Genomic DNA, 27,839 nt, shown 5'->3' on the forward strand with positions numbered 1-27,839 from the left:
GTGGCGCAGCTGCAGCTGCACTTCAGCATTTCCATACCCAGAATGCGGTCCCACACATTTCCAACAATTACGGGCGTCCAATAATCTTACAATGTACAAACACATTGATCGGTCAGCACTCAAACAAGCAATGCAGAAAACTATTTCTTAAATAAAGGAAGAAGAAAAAAAAAGGAGGGGTAGATAAAGGCAATTACAGTGTTACGAATACGTTAAGTCACATGCACACGTGAGCAAAACTTTACACACCATGATATCGGCAAAAAAACATATTTTTAATTTCGTCTAGTATAGCCGCGCAGCGTGGAACTGTCTCAATGCATCGCACTGGGTGGACAAGCGCTCATGGACTGTGTACCACTTGGTTTCAGCCGGCGTGCCTGGGCTGCAATGAAAAAAATAAAAAGTTTTCCTGGCGCCTCTATTGGTATCCACACTTCTAACTCGCGAGTTTGCAGTTTGGTACAGCAGGTAGATGCACCATCATATTCTTAAGGCGTAATAGAGTGCACGGGTGATGTTTGTATTTCAACATATAGTATGTTCACAGATTGAAAGAAGACTCCATAAAGGACGCATTATGCTGGCAACTTCTGTAAATCAGGAAGCGAAGCGGCTATGGTACGACCGACCACTCAATATTTCCGCCTGTGGCCCTATTTTCCCCACTTTGGTACCACGAGGTGCCAGGTGACGAAGTGCTTCCATGCACCCTGAACATAACTCGAGAATCATGTTCTGCCTCCCTAAAAGGAGGACCTTGGTGCCGCCCCTGTCGCCACAACGTGATAAGCTTCATGGCAGAGAATGAGAGAATGCCCAATGAATACGCGTTTGTACGCTGCTTCATACACGCCCGGAAAGATACGGTAGCCCACGGTGTAAGAAAAATAAGTTCTGTAGGTCCATGGCCAACCGACAGTTTTCCAAACGAGAGACGACAGAGCGTGCTAGTGTCTTCGCGCGCACGTGTGTGTGTCTGTGTGTGTGCGGGGGGGAGGGGGCGAGAGGAAGGACCGCACTTCGTTAAAATGCCGATCAATGTGTGACCAGTGCAAACGGCGCAATTCCTCAGCTAACAGGTTACCCAAGGCTCGTCCATCTTGACTCGTAAGAGGGCCACAATTTCGAGATATGCCCGCTACAAGTGTGCCGCGAAATACATCGTACACACCCGTGTTCCACTGGCGCGAACGCGTGCGGCACAAAGCTCATACAAACGTACGAGCACGGGTTAGTGTACACACATACAAGCAATGAAGTGATGTCGTGTCTTCGTCAAAGAGCACACGCGAAAGCAAAATTGAGTGGGCGAAAAGAATAAAAAGTAGCAGCGCGGACGGATCGGTAACTGAGCGGTTGGTTCGTTCTTTCCCGCGTCGCTGTCTTGACGAAGCGACTAGTTTGGTCAGATCAAGAAAAAAGAACCCACAGTTGCGTATTAGCATTCAGTTGACGTTCTGAAACCAAAACGTGAGGTTCGGCTGCGAGGTGCCTTAAAATTAATTAAATTATGGGATTTTACGTTTTGCCTATACATCTAAGTACACGGGCACTTTCGCATTCCGCCCCCATCGATATGCGCCCGCCGTGGCCGGGATTCGATCCTGCGACCTCGAGCTTATATGGCAGCCTAACACCATAGCCACTAAGCAACGAGGCGTGTCGGCGAAGGAATTGCAAGCGACTATGCAAGGTGTCCCAGCTAACTTCAGCCAGAGTTTAAAAATATGCAAATGCCATGTAGCTGGACAGAACAAAAGTGATGTTGTTTGTCGTCGCTTGGAGAAACTCAAAATACATTTTTTTCAGTCCACCGAACTAGATTAATTAACTTTTCAAATATTATAATTTGATTAAAAGCGTCAATGAGAAAATTGTATACTTACTGTTCAGCTGGATCTGCATCCGTGACAGCCATTTTACCCTCCCCATGGCGCTACCCTCTCCTCATTTTGTCAACGGAGAAAGGCGGCCACCGACCCCGAAACTATTCTGTCGCCGGCCAACGAAGGCGCACGAGTTGTAACGTTTTGCGAAACATTTCGATATGGTATGATTGTACTTGTAAGCGGCGTGTTGTCGTGTTCTATGTTTAGGATAAGTGTCTTTGGTGTATCGCGTTGAGTGAGTATCATTTTCATTTATGCCAGTCATCTGACGTAGAATGCTATAGGCGTACCGCGAAGCAAGCCTATCTAGCTTTCTCCAAGGAAATGCTATCTCCTTCTCTCGATTATGAGACAGACCAGCTTGGGAAATACAGAGGGTATACTTGTGAACGCCTTTGCCGGCACGCAAGTTAAGTTTGGATTTCAACATTTGGTGATTGCAACATCACATTCGCAAGTATTATTATTATTATTATTATTATTATTATTATTGCTGTTGTCGTTGCTCCTTTCGCGAGCATATTTCTTTTTAATTATATTGTTTGCCGCGGCTAAATGAAGCGGGGAATCGCATTCATTACCTGCCAAACTCAGTCGCAATTAATTCGCTCATACAGTTTCCACCGACAGCTCAGCCTAACTAATCTGTAGTGGTCACTGTGTGCAGGCTTCTCCTCTTTCTATCTCTTTCTCTATTTCTTTCTTTCGTGGGCATTATTCAATACTTTATTTTTTTTAGTCAGCGCCCTACTTCGCGTACCTTTTTCTTTTTTTTTTCGTGCGCATCCGTCTTCTTTGCGGTGCTCTCGAAACGAACGTAGCGATCTTTCACAACGTTGAGAAGGAGAGAGAGAGAGAGAGAGAGAGAGTGAGGAGGAGGAGGAGGAGGAGGGAGGGAGGGGGGACCAGAGGGAGGGAGAGAAGCTGCGGAGGCGTTGGAGGCGTCGCAAGCTTATTTTGGGACACGGATCCCACTAAGGAGAGAGCTATATACCCGTGACGCAACCGAAGACGACGAGTCATCGGAGTGCCTCACTCGCGACACACGGATTGCGTGAAGACAAATAATACGCCGCTGTTCGCTGAATGCTGGTCGCTGAAGTTAACGCGGAGTTGGGCGACAGGTTTGCTTCTTTGAAAAGAACACACGACTCCGTCTGGATCAGGCTTAAAAGGGACACAATACGAGCGGAAATAGTTAATTTGATCTCTTTAGTGAATTACGCCCCTATTTTGGAAAAGAAAGACCGCTCTTGCCGTCAGAAGAGGCTCGACAAGCCAGAAAAGATGCAAAAAAAAAAAAAAGAGGAAGGGCGGATGGTGGCGCCGTCTGGATGTTCCCGCTCCTGCCTGCCGCGACGTCATGGAATTTTGATGGCGTCTGCCTGGGACTGTATGTAGTTTTTTTATTGGCTTTTTAACATAACATTAACAATACTATTACTTCTATTGGTAGTAATAATAGTAATATATGTGCACTCAGTATTTCTGATTAGTGTATACGCCCCTTATTTAACTAACGTACATTAGAATGGGAGGCGGGCATCAGCAAGTACCGAACAAGTACGTGTTGCTTATATCTTAGGTGATACAATCAGAACTGGCTCCGTGCATCAAAGGGGGGGGGGGAGGGGGGGGGGGAAGGCTACGGTACCCATTTTCAGCCGCCAATAGATTTGTGATTCCGCCATTGCACTGGTATTGCTTTCTTTTATGCGCTTTATTCTTCCATTTGTCCAAAATTCTTTTGTGTGTTTGTTTTTCTCGCCGTTGTATAGAGACTGTTTCGTAGCGCACGCTGTGATTGGACGTTCGCATGCCACCTGTACAGCGTGCTCTGATATGGATATCGTCCGCCACGCCTTCTTATTTCCGTCTGTTTCCTTGCTTTTTTTTTTCTTTTACTTGTTTCGTGTTTTTTTTTTTCACATTCCTTAGCCGCTGGAGCTTATCCTTGATGATTAGGATAGCTGGCTCCTGGACGGCCTATTTTCCAGCTGTCTCATCCTTCAATAAAAAAGGAACATCGATATAGGTAACCAGCCCTCTTCCTAATTAGCTAAAGTGACCCGGAGCTATATAACCCTTTTTACATCACCTTACCCATCGGCGCCGCCATATTTGGTCACATGACAGTGCCTGTCATTGAGCGCCTTATAACGGTGTTTGCTTGCTTGTCTACAATGACCACAGCGGCCACAAGACCAGGGAGTGTGACCACGGTGACCAGTGAATGTAGACGGCACAAAACTTTTGTACAAGCTGCAGAGGTATATAGTGCAAGTATACCGTTTACTTATCCATTCCGTCTGCACTGCAATCTTATCGTGCGCAAGTTACGCATGTTTTACCGGCGGAAGGCGGCGGTTGTAGCAGCCTGGTGCTTACATTTACCCTAATGTTCCAGTCTTTACAGCGGCAAATTTGCAAGACTTACGGCCGCCCACCTGCTGGCGTTAACTGTACGTGCAACAACTTCGTTCAGGAATATATACGTGAGTGCGCGCGCTGAAAAGCTGGGAAAGAGTTTGCGACACTCCGACCATGTCATTCTTGTCGCCAGCGCGGATCAGATAGCTTAATTTCGGAAAGGTTTTCTGATTATTTACAGCGCACATTAAAATGTATTCGCATACGGGTGGACAAAAATGTTGCAAGTTATTGAGATATTGTTAGCATGCTGTTTGATTCACGTCGCTAGAAAGAAAACTAGCGGTGCCCGCCTATCATTTAAAGTTTGACTTCGCCGCTATAAAAGGTGAAGTGGTTCTAGTAACTCAGTCGTACTTGCCTGGAGAGGCTGCAGCGCTGACTTGCATGCTTGTCGAAGCTAAAGCGTGATGTGTTGTGCCGTGGTGCAATGGCGGTATAACGCTGTTGTCGCTGCAGGCAGTGTTCTATATAGCCTGGTAGTCATTAGCGGTAATATAAGATTGCCGGTCATTGGCTATTTGGCGGTTGAATTTCTTGTACTCACCTTGCGGATTGGTGTGTTCATATAGGAGGTTAGCGGAATATAACCAACTCTTATATATAGTTTTCATTGATTACGAGAAAGCGTTTGATTCTGTCGAAACCTCAGCAGTCATGGAGGCATTACGGAACCAGGGTGTAGACGAGGCGCATGTAAAAATACTGAAAGATATCTACAGCGGCTCCACAGCCACCATAATCCTCCATAAAGAAAGCAACAAAATTCCAATAAAGAAAGGCGTCAGGCAGGGAGATACGATCTCTCCAATGCTATTCACAGCGTGTTTAAAGGAGGTATTCAGAGACCTGGATTGGGAAAAATTGGGGATAAAAGTTAATAGAATACCTTAGTAACTTGCGATTCGCTGATGATATTGCCTTGCTTAGTAACTCAGGGGACCACTTGCAATGCATGCTCACTGACCTGTAGAGGCAAAGCAGAATGGTGGGTCTAAAAATTAATCTGAAGAAAACTAAAGTTATGTTTAGCAGTCTCAGAAGAGAACAGCAATTTACAATAGGTAGCGAGGCACTGGAAGTGGTAAGGCAATACATCTACTTAGGGCAGGTAGTGACGGCGGATCCGGATCATGAGACGGAAATAATCAGAAGAATAAGAATGGGCTGGGGTGCGTTTGGCAGGCATTCTCAGATCATGAACAGCAGGTTGCCATTATCCCTCAAGAGAAAAGTGCATAATAGCTGTGTCTTTCCTGTACTCACCTACGGGGCAGAAACCTGGAGGCTTACCAAATGGGTTCTACTCAAATTGAGGACGACGCAACGAGCTATGGAAAGAAGAATGACGGGTGTAACGTTAAGGGATAAGAAAAGAGCAGATTGGGTGAAGGAACAAACGCGAGTTAATGACATCTTAGTTGAAATCAAGAAAAAGAAATGGGCATGGGCAGGACATGTAATGAGGAGGGAACATAACCGATAGTCAGTAAGGGCTACGGACTGGATTTCAAGGGAAGGGAAGCGTAGCAAGGGACGGCAGAAAGTTAGGTGGGCGGATGAGATTAAGAAGTTTGCAGGGACGACATGGCCACAATTAGTACATTACCGGGGTTGTTGGAGAAGTATGGGAGAGGCCTTTGCCCTCCCTGCAGTGGGCGTAACCAGGCTGATGATGATGATGTTGTTGTTGTTGTTGATGATTGTGGTGGTGGTGGTGGTGGTGATGATGATGATGATGATGATGATGACGACGACGACGACGACGACGACGACGACGACGACGACCTTGCGGAAGGGTGTGCATGACGAACGGTCGTAAACACGGACACTCCTTGCGCATCTGAGGTGGATCATTGAAGCTCACTCACGCAGCCTCATCGCGCGCCACTTGCCAGACTCTGGCGCTGTGTTTGAAGTTCACGACAGAGCACGTCTTCCTTCTGCTTCTTTCACATTTTAAGTTAATAGTGATGTAGTACTAAGCTGTAGCACTAAGCACTACTGTAGTACTGTAGTACCCGACCTCTCGGCGGAACATTACCGCAGCGGCCGGCGGCGGCTGATGCCTATTCCGAAGGCGTGCAATGGCGCGGCGCGCCTGGTGAGCGAACTGCTCGTTGTAAAAGGCCTATAGCTCTACAGCACGAGGGTCCGTGTGCTCGATTGCTTGAGTAAAGTAGCTTAAGACTTGGGGCTGGCTTCGATGGCATGACTTGAGTTATGGCGTACATGGTATAGGTGGTGAATTTCTAGTCGCGCTCGGTCTCTGGATTTTTCCATCATTGCGCCCGCTTGTCTTCCTCGATTTTTGATGCGAGAGTAAACGTCACGCTGTTTGAGCTTGTTCTTAAACGAAGTATAGGTGCTGTATACGCAGGTATATATGATAGCCACATCTGTACAGGTGTGTGCAATGGGGATGCGGACAAAATGAGCAGACGGATATACACCTACTAAGCTATTTCCCGCTTTCCGTAGCTGCACGTGGCAGCTACATGAAGTTTCCAATGACATGCTAACTTACTCGCTCTTAACTGTTCGTCTTCCTCGCGGATGGGGAAGTGGGACATGTCAGGGTGGTAGGGGGGCGATGGCAGAAGTGCGAATGGTCTGATGTTGTCCCGATGATGACGGGGCTCTCCTTCCGAAATCCCGGAAAGAATACCAACACGGGAATTCTGATCCTGGTTCCAACTGAGGAGGCTGTACAGAGTATATACAGAGCGACTTTACTCACTTGCTCGTTGCACGTCACACTTCGACGATGGAATTCGCCCGGTTTCACCAATTCCGAGGCAGTCCAGAAGGCCCGCGATGTGGCTGAAGGGCTCGGCCTGACAGTCTCAACGTGGGAGCGGTCCGCGTCAACCTAGGGTTGACCTTCAGGACCCGATAAAGTTATTCATACCATACCATACCAATTCCGAGTTATATTCGCATGAGCCCGACTTGCGATAACAGATGCCGACAGGACACTGCCGTGGTGAAACAATTTTTTAGTGCCCCGCGTGAGGTTGAGCGTCGCATTCACGAACGCCTTTTTCGTGCCTCATCACCGACGACTTCTCTCGCCAATGGTCAACGGCACCGCAAGTCACTCTTGCGAAGATGTAATGAAACTATAATGCCCGCGCCACTGTGCATTCTTCGATGAGCTCTCAACGATATGCGCTGCGTACTATAGTCGCAGCCGCTTACTATGTCCTCCGAGATGGGGCGCCGCACGACGCCCGATCTTGAAGGTCATATACGCAGCAATCTTGGAGGCCACCCGCTTACACGACAGACCGCCGGTCTCGGAAGCAAACATCCACCAAAGGGCGCTAATGCACTTCTTGAAGGCAGTGAGTGAACATTCATTTGCACACTGACATTACCTGCTTCTTATCTTTCTTTCCACCTGAACCCTTTCCCACGTATAGGGTATAGCCAACCGGACGTGACTTTACCATGGTTAACTTCCTTGTCTTTCATTCTTCATATCGTTCTTCTTCATATATATATTATTATTATTACGATATGATTGAGCGATGCTCAAGAGACGAGCCGCCGCGATAACGACGAAGAAGTTGGTCGGTGCCCTTGGCACGAGCGAGTGTCAGCCTGGCTGCCACGCTCCAGTGTAAATAGCGTGCAAATAGCATCTCTAGTCTGTGTCTTTCCACACGTAACAATATATATACATATATATATATATATATATATATATATATATATATATATATATATATATATATATATATATATATATATATATATATAATATATATATATATATATATATATATATATATATTGTGGAGGTGGCACATACTCACTCTGGGGATTGGCCAACAAGCTGGTTATTATACCAGTGATTACAGTATGTGTAAGTGCAAATTAAACACCAATGATTCGATGACTGACTGCCAATTCGTCTTGTCTTTTTTTTTCTTGCTTTTTTTCCCCCTCGCTTCCGTCTTTGTTGAGCGTGCCCCGCGTAGCGCGTGCCAAGTTTCTGAAGCGGAACAAGGCCGAAAGTTGTAAAAATAGAATAATCTATTCTGTTCGCCCCCAACTACCACCCCGCGTGCGTTTTTAACGCGGCGTCGCTGAAGCGTTGTTTTAGTATACGACGTGTCAGATGTTTACGTACGTCGAAGGGTTTGGTGCATTCCGCCAGACTAATTTTAAAAAATAAACAAATAAGCAAAAAGCGAACTTCGCAACAAGTCATTTTCGGGCATAAGCGTCACATGAGCGAGTGAGCAGCATAATTTACGCCGATATACACTAATATGCGATCCTGCGAAGGTGCCTAAAAATATTTTCCATCGTAATAAAACGCCCCGTTCAATCAAACAATCAATCAAATCAAAACACAGACACGTTAATGTAGGTATGGGTCAGACATCGTTCGCTTGACGTAAAGCATGCACCACGTTGCTAGAACGTAAGTTTTGCGCACAACTGCGTATGTATGTACGTCAACCAGCTTGCGGGCATTGGCGCCACAAGAGTGACGCCTCTCACGCGTAGTCACCCTGCGTGAGTGAACGTGAGTGAGAAAGGAGTGCCCGAAACGGTGTTCACTTCCACAGCCAGCGAGGCCCTGGCTATCAGCATTCACGCGCACGGCAGCTTTTTATCAGTTCGGTTATCTCGGTGCAACACTCGTGCTTTTTCACCGATAGCGCTGTTATTACTTAGGCAGCGTAACCGACGCTGAAAAGCCACATTCAAGGACTGACAGGAGTTATATATGCCTTGCTGCGCGGCAAAAGAAAGAAAGAAAAAGAAATTCCATGGCGATTTAACGGTAAATGCGAAGGAGATGCGTTAGCATTACGTCGCACCTCTTTGGGGTTCCCTGATTCCTGAATTAAACCGCGTTCACAACATTACAAAGTGTTGCTCAGGAGCTCACTCGACACTTCAGGTACACTCTTTTCAACTATGGCACTCTTAATGCTAACGCATTAAAAAAGAACAAAAAAAAAAAGAAACGCACATTGTGTGCAACAATCATAGTTAGCACTTAGCTAGCCTGCAAGTTTGCGGAACCGGCCACTCGCTACTCCATCTTGTCTAAACGCTGCATCGCGAGGCTTCCCGACACTGAATACATCCTCGCCGGAGTTAAAAGACTGCGAAGTGACTGAGTAGAGTGTTTTCGCTTGTCACGAATGTGAATTTCACTGACGCACTCACCGCAACTGCTACGTGGGAGAGCAGCAGGAAGGTTTCTTTCTTTCCTTTTTCCTTTCTTTCTTTCTTCGTGTGTGTACATTGTTCATGCTATCATCTGTTATCGCCCTGTTTTCCTTCCATTATTTTTCTGTGCGTAGCCGTCCTCCAAGACAGAAAGAAAGCCTCATTAGAGGTGGGGGGGGGAGGGGTTGTGGTGAGGGAGAAAGAGGCGCAATATTTTGCCGCCCTATCGGAGGACGCACGGCGATGCACTTCTTTCCCATCTCTCTCTCTCTCTCTCTCTCTCTCTCTCTCTCTCTCTCTCTATATATATATATATATATATATATATATATATATATATATATATATATATATATATATATATCTGTCAGTCTTTCTGCCTGTCTATCTATCTATCTATCTATCTATCTATCTATCTATCTATCTATCTATCTATCTATCTATCTATCTATCTATCTCTTTCTACAATTCCACTTCCTCAAGCGTAGGGTATAGCAAACCGAGCGCGTGAACTTCGTCCATCTCTCTCTCGAAGCCCCAAAGGAAGAAGGTCGCCTGGCTGTGTTTGCGAACTGCGTTGTCGTGGCTTCGAGGCTGCGACTTTCCAACAGCTGCCACGTTTCCAAATGCGTTTAATGAATTCGAATCAACCGCGTACATTTATGACACAGAGATGAAAATGTAAATCTCAAACGTGGCGTCGACCTCGCTCAGGCACTCCAAATGCAAACGCCAGATGTTCCCAGAAACGTATACACATGGGCTCGCGCAGTGATATTTCTGACACATTGCACACAGGCGCCTCTTTGAAAAAGACTTGGCCCGATGACAATTGTGCGCTGCATTTTCGGCGATAAAGCGCTCGAAACCCTTAATTGTCCGAAATCTCATTTGTGGACGCATATATTCTTTGCGCAAACCACGTAAAGCCTTTATTTATACACGAAACTAAATGCGCGTTTCCTTCGACTCATGCTTTTAGAACAATCATGTACGGGCGGAATACGTAATTCGCCGAAAATAAAATTTCGCTTAAACGGAACAAAATTTTGCCTTTTTTTTTACATCTACACGCGATCGGCCTGGTGATCGGGATCGAGGTTTCACCTAGCAAAGTTAAGGCGTGTATGTGACAAACTACTTGTAATTAATTACTTGAAATCAATTACGTTTTTTCGGCATAATTTTGTAATTTGACGATTATTTTTTTACTCGGTAGCTCACCATAACTCAATAACTCTTTTTTTACGCGTGTACGCGCGATGCTGTACCAATCGAGCTACCGCGGCGCCGTTTCCCCATCCGCGCTAACACTCCCAGGATTAGTTCTAGTAGTAAAACACAAATACCCAAGAGAGAGTGGATGGGGAAACGGCGCCGCGGTCAATTGGTTAGAGCATCGCACGCGTAATGCGAAGACGTGGGATCGTTACCCACCTGGGGCAAGCTGCTTTTTCATCCACTTGCATTTCCATTAATTTATCATTTCTTTATTTCAGTTGGCGAGTACGAGTAGTTCCCCGTATGTTGTCCTCGGTGTCACTGTTTGTCGGCTTCTCAAGATATATGTATAGAAGCCAACAAAAACTGACACAAGGAACAACATAGGGGAAAATACTTGTGCTCAATAAATGCAATAAAGAAACGATAAATTAATGTAAATTGAAGCGGATGAAGAAACAACTTGCCGCAGATGGGAACCGAACCCACAACCTTCGCATTTCGCGTGCGATGCTCTACCAATTGAGCTACCGTGGCGCGGTTTTCCCATTCACTTTCTTGGGTATTAATGCGTCCTAGTAGAACCCTGGGAGTGTTAGCCAGCGCCACCACTCATAAACCTTGGCGGCGGACGTGGAACATCCTTTTTGCCGCAGGCGTCACGAGAACGTGATCTTTTTGGGTGAAGGCAACTGGTCAATAAACCCACATATGCTACCTGAAGGCATCAGTGTTGCCGGATTCGAGACCCTCGTTATGTAATAAACGAGAAGAAAGGGGGTTAACCGAGGGGCTCGATTTTTATTAGTCATTTCATAAGAAGCCAACAAACACTGACACCAAGGACAACATAGGGGAAATTACTTGTGCTTAATAAATGAAGAAACGATCAATTAATCGGAATATATATATATATATATATATATATATATATATATATATATATATATATATATATATATATATATATATATGCGCTGTGGCTGCAAACCCGCCTTCGATAACTGTAAGATTATTTCTATAGAAGCAAATCAGCGCGTGCTATAGGTTGAAACAGCACGTGCGGGCGAATGTTGCATATGATGTGCTTCGATCCGCAGCCTTGCGCGAGCGAGAGCCGACGTTTTTTCTTGTTTTTTTTTTGTCTTAGAAAGCCACCGCCGACATGTCCGATAACGACATGATAAGCAGCATGCGTGCGTGGTTATCTCGTTTTGTTCTGGCGATCAGCATAAAGAAAACTAACGTTTTGCGAAAAGTGCAGTGCTGCGTGTGTCTTCTTTCTGGCTCTCTTCGCCGGATTCCTGCGCCGTTCCCCAGTAACGAAGAGAAACCAACGGCGCCCGCAATAACGCCCAGTGTATCACATATGCCTACGCGGAGAGCTTGATGCCTCAACATGCTGAATTACGCGCGGGAAGCTTAACGCACAAAGCCCGAAGTTATGCTTTTGATATACGCATGGAGTGAAGTTCCACCTGTGCACGGATAGTATACAGCAAATCAACTAATCACTGATTAGTTACTACACTAATTAGGTTAAAACTGAAGTAACGTTTAATTACTTTTTTTTTCTCGCACAAATGTGCTCTCCATGGCCAGAAATATAAAGCTTAAAAGATTCTTTCAATTTCACTTTACGTGGCACGGTGTTTGGGCATTACAGGGATTAAAACACAGTTTAGAAAAAAGAAAAGTCCCAACTCAATGTGTTCGCGAGTAATGAAAATTCAGCCGTGCAGGCAATAATTGCTGACGCGAAACGGTCTTTGCACTGAGATGACCTTCAGTGCAGGGAAGCAGCCTGGAATTTCAATCCCGAACCTTATATTCCACTGCTGCTGTGCCTGCTACACTCGCAGGAACGCAAAGCGCGATCAGTCAACCCGTTCGAACATTCCTTGAAATCGAAATTCTGCAACCCTTACACCCTTAAGGTCGCATAAGGGTGTGAATCGGCCTATAACTAGCATCGTTAACATGCCTTCTTGAGTGTAACGGTGTGAGTTATAGACTAATTCGCACCCTTATTCACTTTTCTGAAGGGTGCAAATTACTTTACAGTGTAGAAGCCGGATTTATTCCATTTCCATGTAAATCGGTGCGCACAGGCCCGTGAAGGGGTGTGCTTACAAGTGTGAGAAAGACATTAATGAGATACGAGGATGTTAGCCTATGGCGAAATGTCTGGGCATGGTACCTCCGGGTGACTATAAGCTCTTAGATGAAATAAAAGCTAAAAATAAAACCCACATAAACATCCATTTGGGAAAGAAAATAATAAAGGAAAAAGAAAACGCGAGTCAACAGCGGTTGATCGACATCGAAGAAAGACGAGGTCTCTCTTCTCGGCCTAATTGGTGAAGCAAGTTGTAAATTTGTTGTTTTAACGCGATAGCGTTAAGGAGCTCGTGTCGCAGAAAAGCCGGTGTCGTCGGCGTCGGTGTCGGCGTCAGCGTTTTGCGGCGTTGACCGTGAGCGATAAATCACGGCAGGCACTCCATAAATAAAAAGCAACTTCCAAGATGGGCTGGGTGGGAATCGAACCAGGGTCTCCGGAGTGTGAGGCGGAGACGCTACCACTCAGCCACGATTTCGATGCTTCCAAAAGGTACAAACGCGCCTCTAGTGAATGCGGTGTTGCCTTCGAAACGAGCCGTGGAAAGTTATACTGTGGTGTATATCGGTAATTATGAACATGTAACTTACAGAAGTCGCAATTACACGAGTAGCGAAGTGCGTTTCGCTGCATTTCTTCTGCGCTTTCCGCACACGGAGAGCCATCTTGCGGCAAACACAGAAGACCCCCTCCTCTCCATGTACGGCGCTGCCCCGACAGATGGCGCGCCACGCGCGCATTGGAGCTGTCGCGGCTCGGACTCTCTTCCCTGACAACGCTTCGCCTTCTCCCTCTGTAGAATCAAGCGTCCTTCCTTTCTTTAGATCACTATCTCTCTATCTCTCTGCCCGTGCCGATCACGGCGTTTGGCTGGCGTGCATCATTTCCCCCTCCGGGATACCGAGTTCTTTGGTTCGCTCCGCTTGCTCAGGCGCACGTTTCGTTGCTGCGCCGAACGCCGCGTTGCTCGACCATATGGCTCGACGCTCACCGCGTCTGATGCGGGGCGCCTCGTAAGTGATGGCTGCCCTGTAGCCCATTGTCTTACACCCATTGGCGGGTCGACGGGAACGCTATCGCGTTCCACTCTTGAAGGCGAAGCTTAAGCGTCCTCCAATTTTTTTACTGCACTATCTCCGGGATCGGCCCACATTTTTTTTTTCCCCGTTGAGTAAAGTCACACTTCCGACACAGGTTACATATAGGCGCGCGCACTTTGGCCGATCGCATCCTATAGGTTTCATGTTGAGCTTTTTTTTGCGCTAACTATATTCATTATTCCTGCTACGGGCATAGCTTTAAACTAACTTGGTTGTATGTATAAGGCTTCAAATCGTCTTAACTTGGAGAGACGAAGGTAGCCAGATATATAGCCGGATCGATCTGAAGTCGCCAAAGAAGCCCTTAACTTCAAAAAACGGTTAAAAGAATCTGATTAAAGGTATACGTGAACGGATTAAGGACATACTTAAAGCGTGTCGCGTAAAAAAAAAAAAAGGCGCCTCTTGGTCGCTCGCAAAGCAGTGCATGTCGGCGTATAAGTGGGAGAGTCATAGACCGGTGTAATTCACACGCAAGCACTCGAAGTGTTTACTGTTGAGGCGAGAGCGCAATGAACTCCCAGAGTACTCCACTTGCGCGAATACGCGCACAACGCGCGACTGGGCCGCTCGATCGAGCCACCTTTCGTGTATTCGCGGGCTTCTTTCTTGCTAAGTGGAATAAAACACTATTACGCAGCACGTACTGGGCAACAGAAAGCTGTATCGATCGGGATATTTTTTTTTTCATGTTGCCCTACAATTTTCTCATTGACAGTTTTTCCATCTAATTATAATATTTGAGAAGCTTATTGTTAATGAAGACTAATTATGTAATTAGGAGTAATGCAAAAAAAGACATCTGAGTATCTCCAAGCGACGGCAAACAACATTACCCTTGGTTCTGTCCAGCTACGTTACATTTGCATATATATATATATATATATATATATATATATATATATATATATATATATATATATATATATATATATATATATATATATATATATATATATATATATATATATATATATATATAATGGAAGCCAGAGCACCCTTTTTATGCTTACACACTTCCCAGAAGAGTTCCGGTAAGCCCTATATATAGAACAACGCAAGTTACAATAGCCTATAAATTTATACAGAACCCTTCAGATGGCATCAGTTTTGCTGTGGAGTTGGAGTGTTCGACGAGTGACTTTTATTGTTAGGTGCAACAACACCAACAACACCAACAAAAACGCCCATACATGAGCTCGACGCATGGCACATGTTCGTAATAACTGAACACATCAAGAACATGTGCCTACAGCATACTGGGCGACTTTTTCTTGGCTAACCTTGCTGCAAAAAAAAGAAAAAAAAAGAAAAAAAGAAGCGCGACCGGAAGTATTTTCTGGGGTCATGAATGCACTGCTGCCATAGCGTGAAAAAAAAAAATACCCCAGCTCCGGCAAAGCGCGAGAGCGATCCATCTTGTTACACCACGTGGCACAAACGGAACAACACCATTTTGCCCGGTCTCATACCCTGCGCGAGGGTGACATACCTGCAGCTTCGACGCTTTCTGTGGCTATAAACGCTCTCCGCGTCTCTAATAACCCTACTAACCTGCATGCATGCACTAACCACGCATGCATGCGCGTCGATGCAGTGACAGCACGGCGGCGCCGGCGGCAGCGCGAGCGCCCCTTCAGTGTCCTAATTGCTATCGCAATAAAAATGGCTCTTACAGCAAGAAAAGAAAAAAATCTCGAAGTTACATCAGGCGGCAAAGGCAGCGGAAAGTTCAAATGAGCCTATTCTATAGGTCACGAAAAAAAAAAAGAATGTGGGGAAATACGCTGCATTATGCCAACTATGCTGAGCCCACGACGAAGAAATTCTCATGCGTGAGCTGAGGACCCACGAAGAACTGTCAATCATTTTAAGGTGGAAGGCATCTATGCGTACTGCAGTGACCACAGAGCAATTGCCAATGAGGTGCATTAAATAAAATAAAGAAAAGCGGTGAAATGAGGCAATAAAGAAAAAATCGTATCGAGGTCAACGAAATAGTGCAATCATTAACAGTCAGACCGTATCGAGAACGTCTTGTGGTATAATTTCACTTTCGCGAGAACAAAGCCTCTTTTTGTAGGTGCAGAAAAGATTAGAACACTTAATAAAGAAACATAGGGGAATGCTATGGGAATCAAGAGCCAGTTTTTCCAACTTGTCACTTGACCGAGTTTTGCGCAGAATGCCTTGGATCTATGCCGAACGCCAGCGCGCGTGTTCGAAAATGCCCGACTTAGGCTCATATCAATGAACGCACTCAGGCATGGCTTAGGCCCACGGCTTCGAGCCCGGCCCAAGCCCGGGCCCGCTCACTGCTCTATAGTAGACTCACCCCATAGTAGACCCACATGCTCGCCACAAGCTGTGGCTGTGCCCAGGGACAAAGGCCACGAGAGAGCAAAGTACTTAGAGGCGCCCGGATACGGAAGGACTTCACAGACTACACGAACGGTTAACTACACAAGATAAGTTCCACGGGCCACTTGTGGAGCTCCTTCACGAAGGAGGGCCTGCAAGGATTTCTTCAGCATGCCGTATATGTCAACCCGTGCAGTCAAAGAAAGGAGGAAAGAAAGAAGCGTGGGAGGTTTTCTTTAACTCGGTTCCTTCCCACACTACATTCCTGCGCCCCACTGTGAATAAATTTCACCCATACCCGACCTGCTGTGATACATTCGCAAGGACCGCGACGTATACTCATGGGACGCGATGTGCAAACCAAGATTGACCGAGATGCCTCTCTGGAGGTTAGGATCGTTAAGGACTCCGAAGTGCGTTGCAGCACGTTGCGACAAATACGCGACGTACACACACGGAGTGGTGCTTTCAGTACGCGGCATCACGAGCTACATCGAAGAAGCTACAAGTCTGGATTAGTTAACGGCGAGTAAATACTATTTACTCTATGCTCTCTGATATCCTCTTTATCCCTGCCCTTTTGCCATACCATACCCATATCCATTCACTGCTAACCACCGTCAGCAGACTGCGCTAGATATAGTTAAAGCGCGGTAAGCAGCAATTCCTTTCCCTTTATTTCTGTATTTATTCGTTTGTTTGATTCAATAAACAACCCAGTTGCTGCCACTGTACCTATATTCTACTCCATCTGTAATCCTACAAGTTCATGAAGAACTAACTCATACTACTACTAGCACTACAAGAACTACTACTACTGCTGCTGCTACTACTACTACTACTACTACTACTACTACTACTACTACTACTACTACTACTACTACTACTACTGCTGCTGCTGCTGCTGCTACTACTACTACTACTACTACTACTACTACTACTACTACTACTACTACTACTACTACTAGTACTACTACTACTTACTACTACTGATTAACTTTTCCCCCCTTCCTTTCCCCCGTCGTGGATCTCTCGTGGAACAACACTGCATCCGTCGAAGACAACCTCTCTCTCGAGACGGAAGTGGCTCCCGCAGACGGGCACCGCCGGACTGCCGTTACAACGCAATGCGATTCCTTGACCAGGAAAAGGAAGCGGGCTCGAAAGGCCAAAATGTGTGTCCCGCACCTCAGGCGGCGGCGCATGCCGAGTCCTGCAGTGCACAGCGGCGGCTTCCGTTCTCCTCTTCTTTCTTCTTCGTCTTCTTTCTTTATTTTTTATTTTTTATCCATTCGCGGCGAAACCCGCACATCGAGGCCGTGCCTGTCGGGGGACACAAAGCCGAGCAGCGCAGCCGAGTGGCACAGGTGGGCGCGGTTCACGCACACCGCGCGCGCGTGCGGTCGCGCCGAACAAAGACGCCGCGTGCGTGCATACGTATACGCGACGAGTGTGTACGCTGCTGCTGCCGCGCGCGTCGTTCGTGTCCCTCCCCTTCGGAACGGGACTGCGACGGCCCAGCACGCACTGTCGGCCACTGCCGGTCCGTTGGCCGGCATTGCGAGAAAAAAAGAAAGGACGGGGGAGTAATAACGGCAATATACCGTATCTTACAAACGGAGGATACGTTTAAATAAACGGTAGCTCGATTACTATTTGGAGAGCTGACTGTGGCCAATGGATTTCGGGCTAAGCGTGGCTCAGATGGGTCTTCTGCAATGTTTTGTTGTTCCTGTGTGTTCCTGTGTTGTTCCTGTGATATATATATCAAAAGAAGCCAGCAAACAAAGACACCAAGGACAACATAGCGGGAATTAGTAATTGTACTTACTAATTGAATTAAGGAACTCATATATCACGGAAACGAAAGTGGATGAAAAAAGCAACTGGCCGTAGGTCGAATACTAACACACAACTTCGCATTACGCGCGATATGCTCTTACCTATTGAGCTACCGCGGCGCCGTTTTCCCATCCACTTTCTGTGGTATTTATGTTTTACTGCTAGAACTAACCCTGGCAGGGTTAGCCAGCGCCATCATTTCGTCCAATTTCATTTACATTAATATATCATGCCTTTACTTCAATTAGTAAGTACAAGTAATTTCCCCTATGTTGTCCTTGCTTTCATTGCTTGTTGGCTTCCTTTCACACACACACACACACACACACACACACACACACACACATTATATATATATATATATATATATATATATATATATATATATATATATATATATATATATATATATATATATATATATATATATATATATATATATATGAGAGGCACTGTCCCTTCCTGCCCCTCACCCAGCAGTGGAGCCTGTGTGAAGTCCGGCGGCAATTCGGTAGTTGCCAGTGGTCTGTTATATTTCTTTAAAAGTAACTTCAAATCTGTCCCAAAAAGCCTTAAAGAAGATCTGTATGTCACCATTGTATGAGCAATCCTTGAACATGCCTGTACACTGTGAGATCCTCGTGGCCAAAGGCTAATTAATCTATAAGCCTGAACTCACGCAAGGCCGTAATGCACGCTTTGTCGGTTGTAGTTATAACATTAATTCTACAATACAACTAGCATTAAGAGCGAACTACGTTGCAAAGCTCTTCAACAGGGAAGAAAATCTTGGCGATTACAATAGCTCCACTCCATTCTGATGAAGTAGTGTGATGAGTTTCGGCATGACGAGTCTATACTATATATGGCACGGAAATGATAATGCTAAAAAGGTTCGAGAAATACGATGTACGGACGCAGTTGCGCATTTCTTTTCTATTTCTTTTTCGTTTTTCTTTTTTGTTTTAAACGATTCGATAGTGGAATCAGCTGGATAGTAGTGTTGCAGATGTTCCCGCAAGTATGTTTTTTCCATCCTTGCAAGATGCATGCTTTAGTCGAATGTACAAGTGACAACTGTGCCTGTTTGCTTCCGTGTCTTCATTCTGGTTATTGTTTCGACCCCCTCTATAATGCCCGACTGGGCGATGTAAGTTCCTGAATAAATAAATAAATAAATAAATAAATAAATAAATAAATAAATAAATAAAATAAATAAATAAATAAATAAATAGGCGGCAGCGCGTTAACCATTGAGCTATTGCATAGCCTCGCATTTCTAATCAAGTCCGTAATAAAGCTAACAGGCCCAGACGTATACGTTACGTGTACGAAAGGAAACCCAAGTAGGTGGGCCGAGGGACGCAACGGCTGCATGCGTCATGAAGGTGGAACCGCATGGCGCGATTTCAGGCGCGATTGACGCGCGGATGGTGGGACGCGCGCGTCATTTTGACGCGTGCCCAGCAGGATCCATCACGAAATCGCGCCGCCGCATGCTGCTGCTCGGAGTAGAAAAAAACGCGTCGCGCGGGCGCGTCCACCAATCAGAGGTCAGGTAAGTCACGTGGCATTTGGTCACATGACATTTTGGTTATTTTTTGGCCACCAGATGGCCCTGGTCTCTGCGCATCTCGACGGAACCTCCTTGGCGGAACTTTTTTTTTTTTTCTCGGCAGAACTGGGGCGCGCGTCAAGGAAAACATGCGCTACCGTGATTTCGTTCGCGCATCGTGTTCACCTAAAATGAACAAAGCAACCTTGAACGAGGCCCTAATAACTAAAGTGGAGAAGCGTCGCGTCTCATCGTTAATACTGGCAAGACAATTTGCTAATAATACCAGTGTATGGCGCTCGCTCTCTTCTCAACCAGGCAGCCCGCACCCACATGTACCTCCTGACCCGCATTTTTTCTTGCTTCAGCATCCCCCTTAATAGTAGCAGTCGCCTCTTCTGCTCGGTAGTAAGCGACCGACCCTCCTTTTTATATGTGAACTTGTAAACAAGCAGCGGCTTCTCAGCATGTGGAAGGTACATAGTCGCAGTTTCGCACACAATATTGCTGCTTGAAATTAAGCTTGATAAATACACCTCAGAAAGAAATGTCGCTGTCTAATTACACTCAGATTATTTTTATTGTAGTGTTCTGTAAGTTTAAGGGCATATTATATATGCGGTAACAGAGACAATACATGTCGTTGAGAGTTATGTTGTCTGGCAACCCGGAAAACGCGGCGAGAAAGCGCCGCTCCCTTTTTTCGTACGGGTGCTCGCGCGTCGGCGGCAACGCGGGCGTTTGCCGCCCGCCGCGTTTTTCACTCGCGAAAAACGCGCCATGCGGTTCCAGCTTGACAGGTTGCGGGCGTGGCTCCCACCGCGCGCAGGCACTTTTCTTCTGCTGTCATTTCCTTCCATTCCCGTTATTAAGTTACGAAGCTTGTAGCAAATTTTCACGTACAGGCTTTCGTATAGACAAGAGCAGGAGGCAAGAAAAGAAAGAATCTGTGCAGAAAAAAAAAATGGAAAGCGCTATTCACTTCATCAAAGGAATAATCTGTTTTAAGGCGTACATTTGTAGCAGCGAAGGCATTCGGGTTGGCACTTGCTGTTTCATCGCCTCATTCCAAGGACAACAGAGCCCCTACCAGTACATCTGTAACGTTGGTGTAGGCGGCTATGCATACGTATACCGACTCGTCATGTGTGTAGGTTGCCCCAAGCAGCGCGCTATAGGTTATTGCCACCCTCCTCTCCCGCCTGCCGGAACCCTCTCTCCCAGTGACCACAGCGGAAAATGGACGAAGGAGCCAAAGAAAAGCTATCGGCCTAAAAAAAAAGAATAAGAAAGCTTACTCTAGCGGCAACGGTTCTTTACCGCGTGGCTTTATTTCCGCGCGGATCCCACATGGCGCCCTCTGCCGCAGTTCCTGTAACCTCATCAACTCATCAAGTCGCTCTTTCGCGCCTCGACTTGCCGCATCGATCAAAGCGCGGACACTGACATTTCTCCGCCAGACATCTTTACAGGCGTCAGTCTTTTGCGTCAAGCGTCAGTTTTCACAAGCGTCAATTTTTGCGCATACGAAAAGGCAGGCGACAGCCCCGCAAGTGCGCCGGCGCTGGCGCTCTCTTTAGTCAATAGAATTTTTTTTTTTTTCAGAAATAGAAAGGGGAAAAAATAAGAACGCGTTCCAAATTCTCGCGATTGTTTGTATAGGCTTCCAAGGCTTGTTTCTGTCCGATCCGACAGCGTCCAATTTTTTAACATTGAAGCATCAGTCCAGGCAATTCAAGTTTTGTTAAGCTGCTTGCTGCGGTCCCTCGTCTTACTTATTATGCCTGACACGGCTTATTCGAGCGTGCCATGAACTCGACAGTCACTTTAGCTTCCTGAACTGCCAGCTTTATTAGGTCTTCACCGGCAGGATCTGCTGCACGGCGGTGTCAACTAACAAGGCGTCTCTCTCTCTCTCTCCTTCTTCTTCCCTTCTTTTTTTTTTTTTGAGTTCGAGGAGAGCTGTCTTAAGGCCTACGCGAGGAAGCATATCATATCTGTTGCAGTCACGGCGCACCTTTATGTGTACATCCAATGCGTATGTTTGTTTGCGCGACTTGTTTTTTGATTGTTCTGTCTAGGCGGGTGACAAAAAAGAAGTCGACAATCACTTATGTATCTTTACGTGATTTGAATGCGAGAGCTCGAGGACTCGTCTAACTTATCACCTTAAATAAAAATCCACCTTAATCCACCGTAACCCACTTTAACTCACCTTAATCCAATTTGGAAGTGGGCCAGGTCGTTCTTTTGGCTGCGCGCCACGGCATTTCGCAGTGCGAGCCCAGGCAGGTCCAGCACCGGGAACGTGACGTCATAACTTGGTCACGTGGGTTTTGGTACCATCGGATGATAACGCCGGACGCAGGAATTTCCCCTTCACGGGGCATATAATGAGTTCGCATTAAACACACACAAAAAAGCACTGACGTTGCGTTGCTAGTAAATTGAAGCCCCTTCATACTCAATGTGGTTAAGCGCGCTCAGTATTTCGTACGCACAACCGCTTTGGTGAGGGCACTACTACCACGCTCAACTTGATACTCGACGTATATAGTGCGTTGCCTTAGCAATTACGCGACATAATCGGTCTTCTTTTTTTTTTTCTCGTATTGCTTTCAGAAAGTGGTCATGTGCGTTCATGTATATAGTGCTGTTTAGGAATCACGCTGGCCATTGCGAGGTAAAATTTCAGCGAAAAGAGTACGACCTGCGTTGTTTTTGCGCAATATATTTCTGACGTTTTGGCACGGTGGATCAGCGCCTTTGTCAAAGACTGGCAAAGACTGGTACACAAGCCGAAACGTCGGAAATATATTGTGCAAAAACTGGCGAACGCTGGTCGCACCTGCCGAAACGTCAGAAATGTATTATGAAAAAAGTGACGATGGCTGGTTCACCTGCCGAAACGTCAGAAATATATTGTGCAAAAAGTGACGAAGGCTGGTTGCACCTGCCGAAACGTCAGAAATATATTGTGCAAAAACAACGCGCATGTCGTATACTTTTTTTTGGCCCAGACTCGATTGACGACAATCACGTTCGAGCGCCCACCTCCCAGAGCGTAGGCATACATGAGAATATATATATATATATATATCTATATATATATATATATATATATATATATATATATATATATATATATATATATATATATATATATATATATATATATATATATATATATATATATAGAGAGAGAGAGAGAGAGAGAGAGAGAGAGAGAGAGAGAGAGAGAGAGAGAGACGACAGCAAAACGTGTGAAAGGCTTACGAGTCTGCGGTGCGCACCTTGGCGCGCGGATAAAAATAACCGGCAGTAATATGCCTCACGTGACGCACTATAAAGAACCGCCCGCGCGGGCCGCACATGTTTGAGATGTATGTTCAGTCGGCCGGAACGCCGGGCCTGAATTCCGTTTCTTGCGGATTTCACGAAGCAGCGGCGCAATTTCAGAAGCTCCTTTTTTCACTTCGTCGAGTGTATAAAGTGCATTCACCGAAGAAACAACGCTATCCAAAAGAGAAGTGGCAGCAGAGCTCTTGGGCCAAAAACACGACGCGGAGGCTCAAGAGGCGGGAAAGCCGTGTTGCGCGCAAGACGCTTGAAGCGCTGCCAGAAATGCCGACCCGTTCTGTTTCTCTATATACGAGTCCCATTCTGTTTCGTCGTTCCATGTGTCGATGTACTTCCTCCCGTCTCTCTCGTTTGTTTCGTTGTTCTTTCTGGGAGAACGGGCATTAAAATTAAACGTTCAGACGGAAGGAAAAACGATAACATAATTTACTTCTCTCTATTTGTTTCGCATCGAAAAGCCTACAGCAGGAAAGCCGCCTGTTTCGCGAAGCTCGAAGGATCAAAAATGCACGCGATAACACGAAGAACGCAAGTCCCTCTTCGCATATACTATAGCTCGCAAAACACGTGCGCGACGTTTCGATTATTTTCCCGTGTGTGTCTGCACCGTCCGTCGCAAGTTCGCAAGGGCGGATCAAGTGTGGCCCTCGTCCAAACGGAAGGGCTTCACCATTTCAGCGCCACTTGCCCCAACAAGTGAACAACCCTATTTCCCCATTCCCCGGTACAGGCTACAGCCAACCGGAGATTTCCTCTGCCTAACCTTCCTGTCTTTCCTATGCCTTCATCTCTCTCGCCTTCTCTCTGGAGCTGTGTGTGACACAAGGCGCTGAAGTGTATTAACCCGGGGACGTATTCTCGAACGACCCCTTACGCGGTATACTCTCTCTTTCGCGTGACGTAGTGCTCAACCAGCCAATCGGCTCATCCAGTTTTCCTCAAGCAGCCAATCAGCGTGCGCTGAAAGGGATATCTCCGGAAGTGACGGTCCGAGAATACGCTTCCCCTGCTGTGGACTTGCACAAGCACGGGGCACATATATCCTGGGAGCACCTTGCTCTGACTATATACATGGCCTTCGCAGTGACCGCCACGATGAGCCTGGGGCATGGATTCAATATGACTCGCTACAGGGCCTTACATTGAAGTTCCCGCACGATGCGTGGTTGTACCAAATGATTTTTTTTCTCTGTTATGCCTTATAACGCAGCTCTCTCAGAATTAATGAAAGGCAACCCCGCACCTTTGAAAGAAGAACAGCTAGAAGAAATGTGGAAGGCCGTTAGCTGATAAGAATAAAGCGCACTATTGATACCATTTAGTGCGTATCAGCAGTAGTACAATTTACCAGAGAACTAGGTAGTGTGCTGAAATTAGAAAATTAGCAGGCGTAGGATGATGGCGTCAGCTGGCGCAAGACAGGGGTTATGGGAAATCGATGGGAGTGTATTTCGTCCTGGCAGTGGAGATGAAAACAGGCTGATGACGATGGTGATGCGGTGAAATGTACATTTCTTTTACAGCGCTACAGAGGCAGCGAGTCACAATCAACATCTGCGTAGCTATGTTTACCCATTACACCGAAGGCATGTTGTCTCCCTCCAGGAACAGGGCGTCCAAAAAAGTGTGCAGTACACACTGGCATACCTTAGCGCAGCCTCCGAGATCGGCGCAGCGCGCAGCCGCGGGTGATCTCGGGGGATCCTCGATATATATAGCAACGAACTTTCGGACATCGATCGGCTCTACACCGTGATCGGCAATTATTGAGACGCGGTGACGGCATCGATTTAGTGCGGTTCCCACCTCCGACGGTGCCCGACGCAATAAGCAAGCTTTTACCCGTTCCAGGCTGCATGTCTATGCCTTTTATACACATACTACACCGAGAGTCACACGCATGTGTGTCTGTCTGCCCGACGACACCCACGGATGTAACAGCGAGCTAACGAGGTCTCACTATATTGCAGCCTGGCGTTGTGGCTATCACTGCTTGATGTTGTAAAGTTATACCCACGTCCACGACGACCGGCCCCGGCCGTCCCCATCTATGATGCGAACACGCGGCAGCGATCGAAGCAAACCATTTTCTGCGGCCTAATGTACTCTGGAAACAATGACACGAAGATGTTTGCTATGCTTGTCGTAGATACAGATTTTCTTTTCGGCATAGATTAAACATATACCTGGAATGCGGCGATGCAATTTGACCGCCGCGCTCACTTGCGTAGCAGGCATGCTATAGGTATATCAATCATACCACCCTCTTTCCTTTCTTCTCTCCTCCACGGAAGGAGGAGGAAGAACAATGTAGTCAAGCGCGCTAGCTAGTGTAGGTTCAAAAGGACCGCGAGAGATATGCGGACGCAAAAAGCGATCGAAAAGGATCGATTGCTTTAGACCGGCGATTTTATAGAGTGAGGCGCATATATCAAATGCTCTCTCTCTTTCTCTTAACGGCGAAGCTTCTGCAGCCGGACATCAGCGAAATCAGCTTCTTTAAATTTTAAAGAAGGTTTCGGGGGAATATGTGATATACACGCGCACATACACACCCTCTCACTCGAGTCACATACCGGTGAATTCTATCGCGAACGCTTTGAAGAGGAGAGAAGAAAAGTGCGTGCATGCGAATTCATTATGCATGACCGCACCGGGGATCTGCGAGGCAGTCAGCTAGTGAAGTGTTGCAAGAACTTCTCCCGCGGTTCACTGCTGCACGTATAATAAATGTGGTCAGTTTTGATCGCACCGCCACATACCGCCCCCCCCCCCCCCCAGTATTCTTTGTAATTCGGCCCTCGTGTACTGTTTGTACGCCACTTCCGTTCAGGAAATTATAGATATATATATACTTCCGCTTACTCGAAGCGTGTACGTATATGACAGCGCGCTTGCCAAACGGTAGTCCTTGTGCAAACTTCCGACGAGCCTGCTGGCCAATGTCAATCGTGGCGTCCCGGCTGAGTCATTTCCAAGTTTCGTCATGCGTCTTAACTCTTGAGTCATTATTTCATACCCGATCGTATTAACCAGTCTTCGATGTTTTGTAACGGGGATGCTGGAAGTAGATATACTATATGTGCTTACGGAAACATTATTATTTCGTTTAAAAACAACTGCAAGAAAGAGAGACGTGGGAAAAAAAATGCAGGAAGCAGGTTGGCAACTGGGGGTTCAACCTGAATGTATTCACTGACATACAGTCAAGTCGACTGGCCAAAAACATTTGGGCACCGGGCCGGGCCTAACATCGTCCTCTTCTTGCGCAACCGACACTGACACAACCGCATCACCCCGTCTTTACTCCGTCATCCGCGCAACCACATCGCTCGCTTCGTCGCGCTCCGAGTCTTACTTTGTTTTTTTCTGGGCACAAGCTCGCCCAATGGAAAATTTAGCTTCTCAAGTTGCGCCTTTGGCTGGTGTCTCAGTTTCAAGTGTCACGACAACGCGACAATATTAAACGAGAACGACACAGAAAGGGACGGCCAACGTAACCTGTCCGAGAACCGCAAACGAATATTAGAGAGTTTTAGTTTAGGGGACGCAAGCGGCTTGCGCACGCAAGAACTAGGGGCCACGGTATACTGCGCATGCGTAGACACCTACGTCAGGGTCTGCGCATGCGCAGTACCGTCGCCCCTAGTACTTGCGTGCGCAAGCTGCTTGCGTCCCCTGAACTAAAACTCTCTATTGAGTGGCGCTCACTTGGCGTGCATATGATACGTTAAAAAGGACCCACGGTGCAGGCAGGTGTGCATACGCCAAGATACACGCAAATAAGAATGCCGTCCTACAGGTCAGAACCACAGGTGCGCATGCAGCCTTAGTCGGGATGCAGTTTTCGGTTCTAGTGGAAGGAAGCAGGTCGTGTAAATACCGTACTGCGTCTGTCACCATAAACTAATGTTGTAATTATTATTTCGCCAACACTCACAGACAGTACACAAAAGAGATACAGATACATCATTATCCCATCTTAGTTTATATTTGTTTTACTAGTTCAGTTATTGAGTGAACGGTTGGGATGTGGAAAGTGACTGTGCGTGTACATATTCAACCAATTGTTGAGTGTATATATAGCAGCCGTAACTTCATATCTGGATGTGTCAGTGTCATGCAAATCGTCGTGGCAAATATCCAATCCCCGATGTATACATGCACCTTCCGCACGTATGTATAGTGTGGAGCAGGGATTTGACTTCCCAGCGTTTGTGCACAGGGCATATTTTGCGTAGTCCTCGTTCTTTAGCTTTGTCTGTTCATAAATACGACGTTAGTCCTTGTGTAAGATTAAGTAATTGTTCGCAGTTTTTTGCCACGAGTGGTGGAGCGATAAATGTTGCTAGACCTACGCGACACATTAATGACTCAAAAAAGAAAAAAATAGAATGACTATACCGCTTCTCCGAACGCTTTTGTTGCCCTTTCAGTCGCCGCTGTTTGATCCGCACCGATGGCACCGGCTGTTGGAACCTCAGTGCTGACGCCCGTTATTGCAACTGGGTCGCAAGCCCCAAGGGTAGCGTAGGCCTGGCGGCCTGGGGCACACTGGAAGCATCCGAAGGTCCCAGCAAAGCATGAGGCGACTGCTAACAGAACAACTTGTTTATTCTAGCATCGCAAAGAGCGGGCGGTCAGGTCGACCGAAGTAGAGAGACGGGAGAGCACGTTACTCAACAGCAGAAATCGGAGCCTCTTTTTGGCGTCCGGGGGCAGCTGCTCTTATACTCTCGGAGTTGAGGGCAAGAGGGAAGGTC

General features: G+C 46.5%; 2 long non-coding RNA genes across 2 annotated transcripts in view; one reads left to right on the forward strand and one right to left on the reverse strand.

The window, feature by feature from the left end:
- The window catches only part of LOC135895882 (uncharacterized), a 90,640-nt gene that overhangs the window by 22,183 nt on the left and 40,618 nt on the right, over positions 1-27,839 (forward strand). The gene's annotated exons all lie outside the window — the stretch shown is intronic.
- LOC135895867 (uncharacterized) lies at positions 297-27,663 on the reverse strand. Its single transcript, XR_010562507.2, has 3 exons — positions 27,481-27,663; positions 21,932-22,093; positions 297-385 (listed from the first exon to the last, which is right to left on the reverse strand). It is a non-coding gene; the product is annotated as an uncharacterized lncRNA (long non-coding RNA).

The sequence above is a fragment of the Dermacentor albipictus genome, chromosome 4 (genome assembly GCF_038994185.2).
Source record: "Dermacentor albipictus isolate Rhodes 1998 colony chromosome 4, USDA_Dalb.pri_finalv2, whole genome shotgun sequence".
Classification (NCBI taxonomy): domain Eukaryota; kingdom Metazoa; phylum Arthropoda; class Arachnida; order Ixodida; family Ixodidae; genus Dermacentor; species Dermacentor albipictus.